We start from the raw sequence: 13,783 nt of genomic DNA, 5'->3' as shown, positions 1-13,783 counted from the left end.
AGTATTAAAATGGAAACAGCCGCTCGCGGGGCGCCACCGCGCCGCGCGCCATCAGCTCCTCGCAGCAGCCGCGCAGGATCTCGTACGCGGCGCGCGCGCGATTTATCTTAAATCTAAAACCACTCAACCACCAGCACTTTAAAATGGAAGATCATCACGTCCGCGCGGTCCACGTAGATCTCAAAGAGGCGTCGATGGCGCCAGGAAAAGTCACGTTGGAGGTGGTCAGCACGAGCGCGTTCGGGTGCCGGCGCAGGCGGTCGAGCTGCGCGAGGATCGCGTTGACGGCGCGGATCGAGTCGGACGGCTCGAGGCCGGCGACGAGAAAAGCGGCGCGCCGCGCAAGTTTTTAGGCCAGCGACTCCACTGCCCATCGTCCACGAGCAATCTAATCGCCGCCAGCAGCCTGCGGTCCTCCAATTAATCGCGCTAGTCTCTGCTTGTCGCTCAGCCGCGCCACGATCTTGCCAAAAATATTTGCTCTCACAACAGACGATAAACAAATAAAATTAACAGAATCAATGTTACCAGAATTAGAGAGTGGAGAAAAAATATTATTTCATCCACCAACACATGCGCGTTGATTTTCCAGCAGAACGCGCTCTGTAATGGGAACTTGTCGCCGAGTCGTATCGACAATTTCTGGGCGAGAGCTCGGCAGAGGCTCGTCTTCCCGGTCCCGGGAGGGCCGTGCAGTAGTATTACGCGATTGCAACCGACTATGGTCGAATTGACGCCGCGATCCGCGAACTCGAAAGCGGTCTCTGCGAACCGTAACGTATCTTCTTTGAGGCTGGAATCGTAAATGAGACTCTCCCACAGCCCGTGGAACTCCTCGGACGGTAGAGTCCACACGTCCGCTGCCGGTAGCTCTTCGCCGGACCCGCTATCGGTCAGTGTGTCCGTTTCTACCCCGAACGAATCCAACTTGTATATGTGATATACGAGTTCGGTGTTTGTCATTTGCACTTCAGATTTGTGATGTATGTCGCACAATGTAATCGATTGTATATGCTCCTGTAGTTCATTATTGTCTTTTAAATCGCTTTCAGCGATTGTTGTACCAGGATTCAAACAAGCAAAATTACTAAGATAAGAATGTACCATTTCCTTGATATAATCTTTATTTGCACTACTCTTTCTTTTCTGCACCACTTCTACATGAAGTGGATAATCCATAGCATAAACTATTTCAATGCAATTAAAAACTTGTAAATATTAGAAACAGATAATGATTTTGGAGTTAGCGAAATGATTACATTCAAGTAATAATAGAATTCAAGAACAATGACAATACCTTGAAGTAAGTCCAAAGTCGATAAATTGAAGAACACTAATTATATTTTTTATGAAGAAATGGCGAAATTTAATTAGCAAATTATAAAAAAAAATTTAAAGAAATACTTTACTACAAAGTATTAAGTATTTCAAATTAAACTGTTGACATACAGATAATAAACTAATGTAGCATAAACACTGCCACTTTTTTTATTTCAGCGATATCAAATTGAGACTTTGGCAGCTTGATTCGTTCCGCATTAGATATTATAAAGGTTCATTCTACATTATATAAACCTAAATCCCAGATTTTATATTTGAGTCTCTAAAATATGGCGATATTTAGACAAAGAATAAAAATAAAAATAAAAGCGATAACTTTTCATTGTACCTCTAACGATGGTAACATAAATAGCTAAATACTACTTCTAATTATTACTAACATACTGTAATATTGCAACTACTTCGTTTTTAAGTAATGAATAAAGATATATAATAATTTAGACAATATTTTCTGATATTGAGATATCTTCAGTCAGCTTAATCCACTGACTGACAGTCTTACTGACTTAACCCGATTTCACCTTGAAAACTCTTTTGTCTCTGTTTCTTTGTCATCTTTGTCCGCCATGTTAATATAATTAGTGCCATTAGTGAATTAGCTCTTATAGTCCTACGTGTTTTATTTTAACTAAATAAATTTCATTGCCTACTTGGTTTTTGCGAACATTATATTACGTTCTTGTAGTTATAAGTGTTGTGTGAAAAGAAACATCATGCGTTTAGAGTTTTGTCTGCCTCTGGCACTTCTATTTTTAACCAATGGAGCTCCGTCAAACGCACAAAGTAAGTGAAAAAGATAAGTTCGAACTCTTAACAGAATTAGATATATTAACTATTGACCCTGTTATTTCTCTTGATATTCTATATAACAATAGAGAAGCGATATACTACATCACAATTTTAATCAATAACAATAAAAATAATGTCTACCATTTTTGAGACCTTGGGTATTCGAGTTATTTTTGTATTTCTAGGATTCAAGTAAATCATGTAAAGGTAACTCTCGTTACTATGAACGAGCGTGGTATAAAAATTATATCAACAATTTATTTTAAAAAGTTTGTACATTTATAGCCACAATGTATGTGTCGTACTAGTTCGGCCAGGTCTGGAGATGACGGCGTGCTGCAGTTAGAAGTACTATTTGTTTGCACACATTAAAATCATTAGATAAATGAAATATCTAGTTGGAGAAGGCCTGCATATGTTTAAGCATCTTCATATTGTATACTTCAAAATGAGATCATCATTTCAAAGTATATTAGTAATAAGTATTAAATAAAGTATTATTATTAAGAATATATATTTGTTTTGCCATAATGGTGCTACACTTTGTTGGAGTCATCAGTAAGAGTAAGTTTATGGCACATTTACTATATTACTACTCAATGTGTGCAACTATTTGAACACACAATGCTTAGTTAAATAATCTGGTGCTCTTTTGATATCACAGTGACATGATATTTGTTAGCAGATGGATCAGAATCAGAGAGAAGAATCAGGTGGCTATTTAGTATAGATATTGACAATGGTGTCCTGCAAGATTCTATATTGTTACTCAATTATGATAAGTTATCTGCGCATGAGAATAGTGGCAGCAGAGTGAGTGCAGCATGTCAAGGTTCATAGATCAGTTGTGGTCTCAAAATGTGAACACTTTTATGTCTGAAATTGACTTTCAATTTCATCTTGCCTGTCTCCTTTTGTCATTATATAAAAGACTAGTAATTTTAACTTAGTGGAGTTAAGCCATCAGTCTGCATGTTGTCTGCCAAGTAATCTGATTTATTCCTATGTGTAACGGCTTATAACAAGGTATGAGTCTTTTCAATGGTCCCTCACTCACAGACAGGGCCGCTATGTTTGCGTAAACATTTTGCCTCTGAATAGTGTGTTGTATTACATTATAAATATTAGGAAGTGTATAGTAAGGAACCGTCTGATAGTGGAAATGGTGTAACCACCCCCTCCCCCCGCCCTCCAGCCCTATTCTGTGATAACAGCATTCATCATCCACAGAAATTTATACCTAAATATTGAAATATCATGTGTACTAATTTAACAAACCCTCACTCACACCAAGCACGGACAGTGTAGTGCATTAATATTGTTATGGATAAAACATGACATACAAGAATTTTTTATTATTTTTGGAAACAGGAATTCCCAATAGCGAAGGTACACTATTGACATAGTGTTAGCAATAATTATTGGTAAATAATGTCTAACCTTGAGTCTGCTTATTAAATTTTCAAATTATTGCTACAATGTCAATGTTTAGCAATAGGACTGCCTTCCTGAACATGTTTGACTGTACATGTCTGGGAGCTATATAGTAGGTATGTCCTTTGGCCTGCTTAATAATCAATGAAGCCAGTTAATACATAAATATTTTCCGCATACTTATCTTAACATACAAAATGTGCTGATAAGTATCTACATTATTTTATCTTGCGTTTTGTTTATCTGCAATGCGTATAGTAAGTACTACCACACGTTTCCTTAATATAAAATATAACATTTAGAATGATGATAATAAATCCTAGCACTTGGTACCAACTGAACCACAGTATAATTTAAATTAATTTTCGTTTCTTTCCTTCACATATATAATACACAATGTTAGGATGACTTTTGCAAAACCATTGTTAAGAATTAGGAAGAGGAATGCAAATAAACCGGACTGGTAAATAGTTGGCAGGTTCATTGTGTCTCACTGGAGGGGAATGTATATGTATTTAGAAATGTAATTATACTCGGACTGAAATACAATCTTGTGTTGTTATGTAATGCGATGTTACACACGTATATGGAGAATATAAAATAGATTATCATTAAACAATTGTCTCTCATGATAAATTATTATCTTAGCAATTAGTGATAATTCAGTAACTATACATTGGTATCTACCAAGTTTAGTTACGTTCTGACGCTTAAAAATTGTTATCAATTTGCAGCTGTTATTTATTTAGTTAAATTATATCTTTGTATAGTCCTCTATTACCCCTGTTTTTGGTTCGTAATCTGTTTTCTGGGCCGTTTAGAAGGGCGATGCAGTCCGCAGAAATGTCAATGTATAAGTGGTAAACTCGATTTTTATAGTTTGGTTTACTTCATTTGACGTATCTCATCTCCGAGTTCTCAATATTGACGATTTTAAACTGGAGCGTAGACACGAGCGGCAGCCGGTTGCACTGATTTCAATAGTGGCGAGTCTTCAGTCATGAAATTAGGGCAATAGTGGGGAGTCTTCAATTATGAAATTAGGGCAATGTGGGGTCAACATAACTCTTTCTTCCCAACGTATACGATCAATATCTGTGTTTGTTGTTAAATGAATTTGCATATTAATTATTACTCTCCAGTACCACTTAATTCACAGGGTCCACAGAGTTTATTAAAATCGTGTTTAAATGTTTGTTGAATGTACTATGTGCTGTTCCCATATAGTCCTAGGTCGATTGAATTTATCGTATTTATCTGGATACCTGGGCGGCGGTGTCTTTTCTTTCGATAAAATTGCGTCTTCTAGGTCTCATTGCGTCTCTACACTGAAAAAGTAAAAAGTCAAGTTTTGAAATGGATTGTTAACATTTATTCGTGGCCTCATTCTCATAATAGTAGCGAACGACGCGTCCGCGGCGAGATTCGCTCGCGCGGCCCCGGCTCGGCCGGCGGCAGGCGAGACGAGGCACGGCGGTTGTTGTTGAGTGACCCTGCGCAGACGCCGCGGAAGAGAGGCTGGTGTCGGTGGCGGCCGGCGAGCCGCTGACGGTGGAGTGCGCGCTGCGCGTGGAGCAGCGCGTCGAGTGGCGGCGCGACGGCGGCGCCGTGCCGCGCGACCTGCGGCCCGCGGGCGAGCGGCCCGCCGCCGGCGGCCTGCTGGCGCGGCTGCACGCGTCGGCCGCGCGGCCCGCGCACGCCGGCCTCTACACCTGCAGCCGCCGCGCCGGCGCGCAGCGCGTGCGCGTCGCCGTCGCCGTCGCCGGTACCGGTACCGGCCGCCCGCACGCTCGCATGCCGCTCCGTACGTCGTCGCACCGCCGCGCTCTCCTCGACCTCTCGCGCCCCTCTCAGCGCCCGCGAGCCTCTATCGCATCGGCCGACGGTCGAGACGGTCGTTCGGACACTATGAGTGCGGAGAGACGGCGCGCCCGCACCCGCCGGCGTAGGCGAGCCGCTTCTGCCGCTTGCGATCCGTCCGCTTGTTGTGATCTGAGTAGTATGCGACTGGCTTTGTACGGTTTAATCGACCGGGGCAGCGGCGTTTTGTTTTATCGTCAGTATTGTTGTAGTGCAATGTCGTATTTGGTATCGTCGTCGTCGGCCATCGCCGAAGCGCTCGCCGCTCGTCTTCCCCGCCGGTACCGTGGCGACGTCGTCCTCACCGCTGGCGGCCGCGTCGCCGTCGGCCGATGCGATATGACACCTAACCGCTGTTTTTATACTAATCTTGATCGTAAATATGAGCTAATCAGTTGTTTTCTGTCCGCACCTGGCTCTATTATTGTGGAAAAGGAGTTTTTATATGTCTAACTTTTCAATATTTCCGTAAAATACGTGTCGACTTAGATCGCAGGCCTACCAAACGTCGTTTAGTTTGTTATTAATGAAATTTGTATGAATTTTTATTAATTATATTGATTTAATACGTCATATATTGATGTGACGTATTATAGACCCGACTCAATCATCATTTGGAAATTTTTGTTACAAACAAAACGCGTAGCGGGATACGATCATAGCGGATAGGTGGTTCGGATCCGGCTCGAAGGACCAATTTGATGTACGGTTTTATTACACAGGACATTAAATTTATACAAATAATGTTTACATAGTAAAATGTAAAATTTATTGGTATTTTGGAAATTAATAAGAAAGGAGTGAGTTTGGTAGCCGAACGTCCACTAGTTTTGGTAATAAGTTATTGATGCGATATGAAAGTAATGCTGACGCAGCGCACCACTTGAACTTTTGAGTCCTCACATATCGTTCATTATAAAATAAGTGACGTCTGGTAGGCTGCGGTCTTACTCTAATGTAACATAAGTACAGTAGAGAGAGCGACCGAGAGCTCTCGTCAATACAGTTTGTTTTAAATGATTGTAATAGCATAGCTAATTGTTACAACCGCTATTAATGGCTCAAATAACTATGCTACGCTCCATATTTATGTCTGTGTAACGCGCTATTAACTGGGTAGTTACCTCGCACATGCTGCTGCTGGTATACTATATGTACCTGTTGGCGCTAATTTAAGTTTTTTATATATCGTATTATAATATTAAAGCACGAAGGTATCGAAGTGTTCGAGGAGTCGGTGGTGACGCATACTCACTTCTATTTGTAGTGCGTGACGTCACACCAATGATATCATAAAAGTGCCCTAGCTTGCAGTAGAGCAGTGGTAGAACGTAGAGCTTAGATTTAGTTATTTAAAGTAAAGAAACTTACAGTAGATGCTCATAATGTTATTAGTTTATTTTGTGGATGATAATGAAATGGCGCACCCGCCCGCTCCAACGGTTTACGTTGGCGGGGCGTTACCAATGGAGGATACAATGAACTCGAGGGCAGGACAGTTAGCCTATCGTGACAAATTCACCAGGAATGTATCACGATGGTTTCCAGTGGGAACCGCGTGGAGGTCCAGGTTGACATGGTACATTGCTAGCAAAGAGTCGCAGTATCAAGAGTCCACAGTAGAGTAGTTAGAACAAATAAAGAGTGGTAAATTTGTGTAGTTTCCCGTAGATGAGTAGTAAGCGGCGAACGAAATAATAAACGTACGACCATAGAGAGGAAAGTTGAACTGTGTTGTTAGTTTGTGATATGTATATATAATTGTACATGTACAGTGAGTGGCGTTATCTCATCGCGTAGAGGTCGTTGCGACTTGTGACGTCATGTTGCGGTAGTTACTGAGCCAGTCAATATTTTGTATATTATTGTATTTAGTGGGTAGATTTGCTTGAGATTATTTTGTTGTTTTGAAGACGTCAATTAGTTAGTACCATTATCGTATTTAGCATGGGTTGTATATGTATACTGGACACACTGGGCCACCTATATGGCCGTCCAGCTGTTAGATTATATGTATTGTAACTATGTTTTATATATAAGTATGTATATTATTATTATTACCATTTTGTAGGTATTTTATAAACAGTCGGGTGTGTCCTGAATAATCGTATCATATACTAAGAAACCCTGAGATGGAACACACTAGTATTTCGTTCGTATGATGATAGATTTAATGTAAAAAGTTACAAAATTATATTGATGTAGATACTTGTAATGTGGTCCCCATCCCCATGGCTCGCAGTGGACCGCGTGGCTCGCAGCCATGTTTAGATTCACCTTTTTCTTTCCACTTTGGCATACCAATGCAGATATAGATATATTCCAATATTGCTTCATTTGTTATTGAGTATATCAGCAGTGAGTGATAACGTTATATTATAATCACAATCTGATAAGGTCATTCCTATAACTATTATCACTGTGTTCCAATTTGCAATGAACAAGTTAGCGACATAATTATCTCACACTGTGGCACCCTCACCCACACATGCCGTATGTATATATATTCTCTCTTAGGACATTGTTGTGTGCGTAGGTCAGTACCTAAACCTAAGCCTGAGTGCTAGAGACTAAGTATAACAGTTAAAGTGGATTTATATTTGTCTGATGTGTCGTGAACTCGTGACATCACGCGACACAACGGTATCGGGTAAGTACATTTACATTTAGTATGGTAACTTCCATACTAGTAAAGCGCAATGTGTTGTGATGACTTCTGGTGTGTCTCATCATCATCAGAAACGATGCCGGTTGAGTAGAGCGGAGGGGAGTGGGAACGGGGCCTGATGACCCGTCACGACACATCACACATATATAAATCCACCTTACAGTTTAATGCCTACTGACAGTTTATTGTTTTTTTATTTTCACTGCACGCTATCTATTGCGTCATTTATCACCGCCGAGTGATGTAATGACGCACTCGACACCACTTGAATGTTACTATGTTATATGACCCGATGTTTTTGATATCAGGTTTTTTCTCGAACTATTCTAATGTTGTTGTGCGGCCGGCCTTTAGATTTTTACCGAACCATAGGGGCCGAGTGCAGGCGACACTCCCGCGGAAGGAATTATGGAGCGGCTGAGGACTACCACCGATCCGACAGATGCGACTTTAGTTTGAGGGTACCGCTGGAGGTTCCAACCTCGGCGCAGGCAGTCGTAATTTCGATCTCCGTTTGATATTGTATGCGGGATCGCTCGGACGCATCCGTATTAGGTGTTGCTTCCAAAGTTTGCACGACAGAGCTCAGCAGTGAGCCCTACAAGGTAACAACACTCCACAATAAACAAATACGTGTGAGTTGAGTGGAGCTGCGCGAACACACACACACACACACATAGCGACGGTGTGCCCCGACGGGCACGACTCAAATTTCAATTCAAATTCAAAAAAACTTTATTCATGTAGGTTTATTACAGACTCTTGTGCTCTCCGTCAGCTCGGAATGATGTCGAGATGAGACGAACTGACAAGAAACGCAGCTCGTATTCAAATAAATGCTGTACATAATTGTTATGATTAAGAGATTGTGAGAAGAGAAGAGATTGAGAGAGAGAGTGGACACTTGTCCACTGGATTTCATAAGATTTTCTCTTTTCATTTAGTTTCTCTCTTCCTATCTGCCAACAGCCTTATGGCTATAATCCGTTTTGTTATTTGAAACTTAATAAAAAAAGTATATCATTATACTATACAGTTCCAACGCGAATAGGGTATACCGATAATAACAAATACCTAAAAACCACAATAAAAACATTTTAATATACTTAATTATTTGTAATTAAAGTAGTCCTGTGAAATGTCGCCTCTGTTTCGATTTTGGCACCTTCGTGTGACATGTTTAGTGTCCGGTGTCGGACAATTACTGTGCCATAGTACATTACACATGTATGGGCCTTGTGTCGCATACTGCCGACACTCCACTTGGTATCCAGCGCGGTGATGTGGCTGTCGCACATGATACAGTGGAGCGTTATCGAAGTGTAGCCAGCTGTGTCTAAACTGTGACACTGTAACAACACAATACAACTCTAATAAATAAATAAATAAATAAACAGCATCGTGCATGTATGACGTCCACATGTACAAGGATCTGATGATCATCACCGCCACCCGCCGCCACCGCTGCCGCCGCCGGCGCGCTAACGCTGCTTGTGCAACTAAGTGTTCATTTACAGCGGCTGAAGATGTAACCGTCCTTTACCTGAACCGATCAAACCTTAAACGCTTTGGATCATGTTATTATATATTAATAAAATAGAAATTGTTAGACATATGTTATTGATATTGCAAATTCAAATTAAAAATATCTTTATTCATGTAGGTCTATTACAGATTATTAGGATATGTCAAATCTACAGTCAGTTCGGAACGATTTCGAGATGAGAACTGAATAAATGTTGTACATGTTTACAATATGGATTTTTTTTTTTTATTTCAAATTTGGGGAATATAGTGACCACCAGTCTATTGTAAAAGCAAATAGTGTAATGAGTATTTGCATATTTATTATGTATGGATTTATGGGCGTATAGTTTGTTGTGTGTTACATATATTGTGGTAGGCGTGTATGAGACAGTCCGCCAGGGCCGACGGCACGTTATGTAGGCAGTGGCCCGGTCCCTGGCCGGCTGTACATGTGCGGGTGGTGTGTGTGCAGGCGAGGCCGCCGCCGCGGACGACGCCGCCCCGCCCCCGCCGCCCCGCCGCCCGCCGCCGACGACGAGGTGCTCGAGTACGACGTGAAGGGACTCCTGCAACTCAACTGCTCCGCGACCGGCGCACCACCAGCCGAATACAAGTGGTAGGCGACCTATTTGTTCTACACTGTTTTAATGGACGACACTAGAATGGTGCACTCGCCTGCGATTACGATGGCCTCGGTGGTATAGCGGTTTAGCACGCCCATTTACTTCCGAAGATCGCGGGTCGTACCTGGTGTTGTTGTTGTTTGTTGTGTTGTCTATGCATTTACAAAAAAAAAAATTATCTATGTTTTTGTATCAGTTGTCTAGTACTCGTAACACAAGCTCGGTTTAGCTTAGGAATAAGTGACGATATGTCTAATTGAAAAAAAAAACTGTATAGATTGACGGGTACTAGTGTGGGATGATATGATGAGCTCATTCTCATTCTCATCATATCATCATCAGGTCAGTTAGCCCATCGTTGTGAAATCACTCTTCGACTGGAGGTCGAGCTGACGTGTGGTACATTGCCGGCAATGGGGTCCTAGTCCCATTAGATATCAATGCCTTTGTCTCCAGTGGAACTATATTTATTTGTATATCATTAGCAGATACCAGATACGTTCGCGTGTACGGCACACACACCAGTTGACACGAGGCGCCGCCGCTATCGGCCGAGTGCCATCGGGATCAAATCCAAGTAGTCTCCAATATATTGATGATTCATCGTTTTCCTCTATGTGACATTATCAAAGATTCGCTTTACAGATACGCATTATACATAGCTTGGTATATTAATTGACATGTCTGTAACATTTTATATGCACCGTTTGTGATGGAAATTGTAATATCGTCAACATTTCGATGAGAAATCAATTCCGTTTAATTTAAAGTTAACAATTCTGTCGGTGGGATCGACCAGCCCTGCACATGGAATGTACCCACACCCGCCTCGCATCATGCCGCTCGGTTTTTCTCTCATTGATAGCGTTTCCTCGATTATATATCTCGTTGGTATTGTTTAATTACCTAATGACTGGTGTTAAGTGTTACAAGCGTATTTGCACATTTATATCAATGTACAAACACGCTAGTATAATATTACCAACTAATATTGTAAAACATAATTACGTGACATATATTTAATTAACAAGGAAACATAAATTTGTTTCTTTGAGATTCATGGAAAATATGTTGTTCGTTTTAAATATTACATTAGTACTAAGTCATAATGTTTTAGTATGTTGACTTGTGTTAGTTGGTTATTTCAAGTATTCATCATTGTACAGTGGCGCCATCTCGTATCTTGGTTGCATGTGTAGACATGTCCGGCGCGGTTGGCTCTGTAACTACTGCATCAGTGTCGTGATAGTACTCCATAGTCTCTTAAAGCTTACGCGCCCGCTGGCATCGCTAAGGAGTCGTGTATGAAATATTGTACCCCAATTTAAGATACCTATAGTACTAAATATGTTAGATGTTGATATGTGACGTCAAGTATATTATACCATTCCTCTCTCGATGTCATCGATCCTCGAGGGCGGGGCTCACTAAATCTCATAGAGCACATCGAGGCCGTCGATTAAGAAAATAAAAATGTATTGCTTGTCTTTTTTTTTTTTAATCTGAATGGCACATATGAGCGGTGCGGTCGGTTCGTTCCAGGACTAAGAACGGCACGGACGTGAGCGCCGTGGCGGAGCTGAACAGTCCGTCGGCGCGCTACCGGCTGGCGGAGGGCGGCGCCGTGTTCCGCATCGAGCACGCGCACGAGGACGACTACGGGAACTACTCGTGCGGCGCGCGGCGCTGGGACGTGCGCGGCCGGCCCGTCGTGCGGCTGCCGGCCGACTCCAACGTGGTCGAGGGCCAGAAGATCCGCATCCAGTGCCGCGTCGTCGGCAAGCCCTACCCGCGCGTCTCCTGGCACTACGCCAACGGCTCCGGCGCCGAGCCCGCGCCCGTGGCCGAGGACGCGCGCGTGCGCCTCGAGGACAGCGAGGCGGGCGTGCCGGGCGGCGCGCTGCTGCTGGCCGAGGCGCGGCGCGGGGACGCGGGCGCTACGAGTGCAGGCCGCCCGCCGGCGCCGCGCCGCAGCCTCCACCACGCTGCGCGTCAAGGACATGTACGCCGCGCTCTGGCCCTTCCTCGGCATCTGCGCCGAGGTGTTCGTGCTCTGCGCCATCATCCTCGTCTACGAGAAGCGCCGCACCAAGCCCGAGCTGGACGACTCCGACGCCGACAACCACGACCAGTGAGTGCCGCCCGCCTCGCTTCCCTATCCTACCTATACCCACATCTAATGAGGTCACATCACATCTAATGATGTCCGCAAAAGTGACCCAAGTTACTCCCTATTACATCGGCTACCTGCAGAGACCGGTCCAACCATTTTAGAAATTAGCCGAAACAAACGGACAGACAATCAGACAAAAATTGTAATAAATGTTATTTTGGTGTATGTACCGTATTTATATTCATATGCATGTAGTATAAAACAGTTTTTTTTTCAATATTACAAACGGGCACTTCAATTTTATTTACATGTATAGATTAAAGTTAACAAGTTGCCTACTACTCACTAGATGGCGTTGTCATACATATGTAGATCATAGAATCGACGCTAACTTGATTACGTCATTTAACTGTCCACGACGCCATCTACTGAGCACTGAACAAACTAATAAGTTTTTTTTTTTTTTTTTAAAGCTTGTGTTGTAAAAAAACAAAACAGAAAAACAAAATGTTTGCGAAGCCCCTACTTCTCAACCCACCCTCGGAAGTATCCTTCTATATTAAATTGGTCACTTCGACTCGTCGCTGCCGTGGATCATTCTAACCCCAATAAAAATTATCTGGTTACTTAAAATTTATAATAAGTTTGTCACATTGGTCTCGTTACTTGTTGCAGGAAGAAGTCTTAAGTGCGATGTCCGTGGAGCCGGAGGGGGCGCCGCCGGCCGCTCTACGCTGCGTTGTGTTTTCGTTTGCTGTTGAATATGTATTTATTATCACGAATTAACCAAAAAAAAAATTGTTTTATAATAATATTAATTATAAGAAGTTATACCAATTGTACAATATTTAGAAATAGTCCCGACATAGAGTACAATGTGCTTAAAAATGTTATATTATATAGTTAACTTACGAGCACACACATGCGTCGATCGCTAGCGAGCTCGGTGTGTGTGTGTGTGTGTGTGTGAGTTTTATTATATATTGTATTGTATAGATTGTAATAATACTGGCGGGGACTTCAAGTTTTTATTTTTGTACTCGACATAGTTGTCACGATGTGGTACGTGTAGTAATAGAGAACATTCTTGATTCAGTGTACATGTAATAGTGATTTGTTTAATTGTAATATTACTAAACTAATATATTCTCCGTAGATAATGTAGTATATACTTAATTCATAGATAATTTAATATATGCTTCATAACGTTTTGTGGCTACAACAGTTGCTCACTGAGCATTCGTCGATCGTATTCAATAAAGTGCTAGTTCAAATGTTATATATGATCTAACCGAGAGGTGGCTGTAATATAAATATATGTTTTATAGTTGTAACAGTGTACTGTACATATTGTTTACGTCACGGCGCGGCATGTAGAAATGTAACATATATTTGAATGCGTTAGTTACAAACGTAGGTGATTTAGAG

The 13,783-nt window shown here is 42.0% G+C and overlaps 2 pseudogenes; one reads left to right on the top strand and one right to left on the bottom strand.

Moving 5' to 3' along the window:
• Positions 1-4: 4 nt before the first annotated feature.
• Positions 5-1,205, bottom strand: LOC131842347 (pachytene checkpoint protein 2 homolog; annotated as a pseudogene).
• Positions 1,206-1,997: 792 nt separating this feature from the next.
• On the top strand, positions 1,998-13,188 carry LOC131842338 (uncharacterized; annotated as a pseudogene).
• The last annotated feature ends 595 nt before the right edge of the window (positions 13,189-13,783 follow it).

The sequence above is a fragment of the Achroia grisella genome, unplaced genomic scaffold, assembly GCF_030625045.1.
Source record: "Achroia grisella isolate CSIRO2021 unplaced genomic scaffold, CSIRO_AGI_Agris_v1 utg1080, whole genome shotgun sequence".
NCBI lineage: Eukaryota > Metazoa > Arthropoda > Insecta > Lepidoptera > Pyralidae > Achroia > Achroia grisella.
This window is presented reverse-complemented; position numbering and strand designations above follow the sequence as displayed.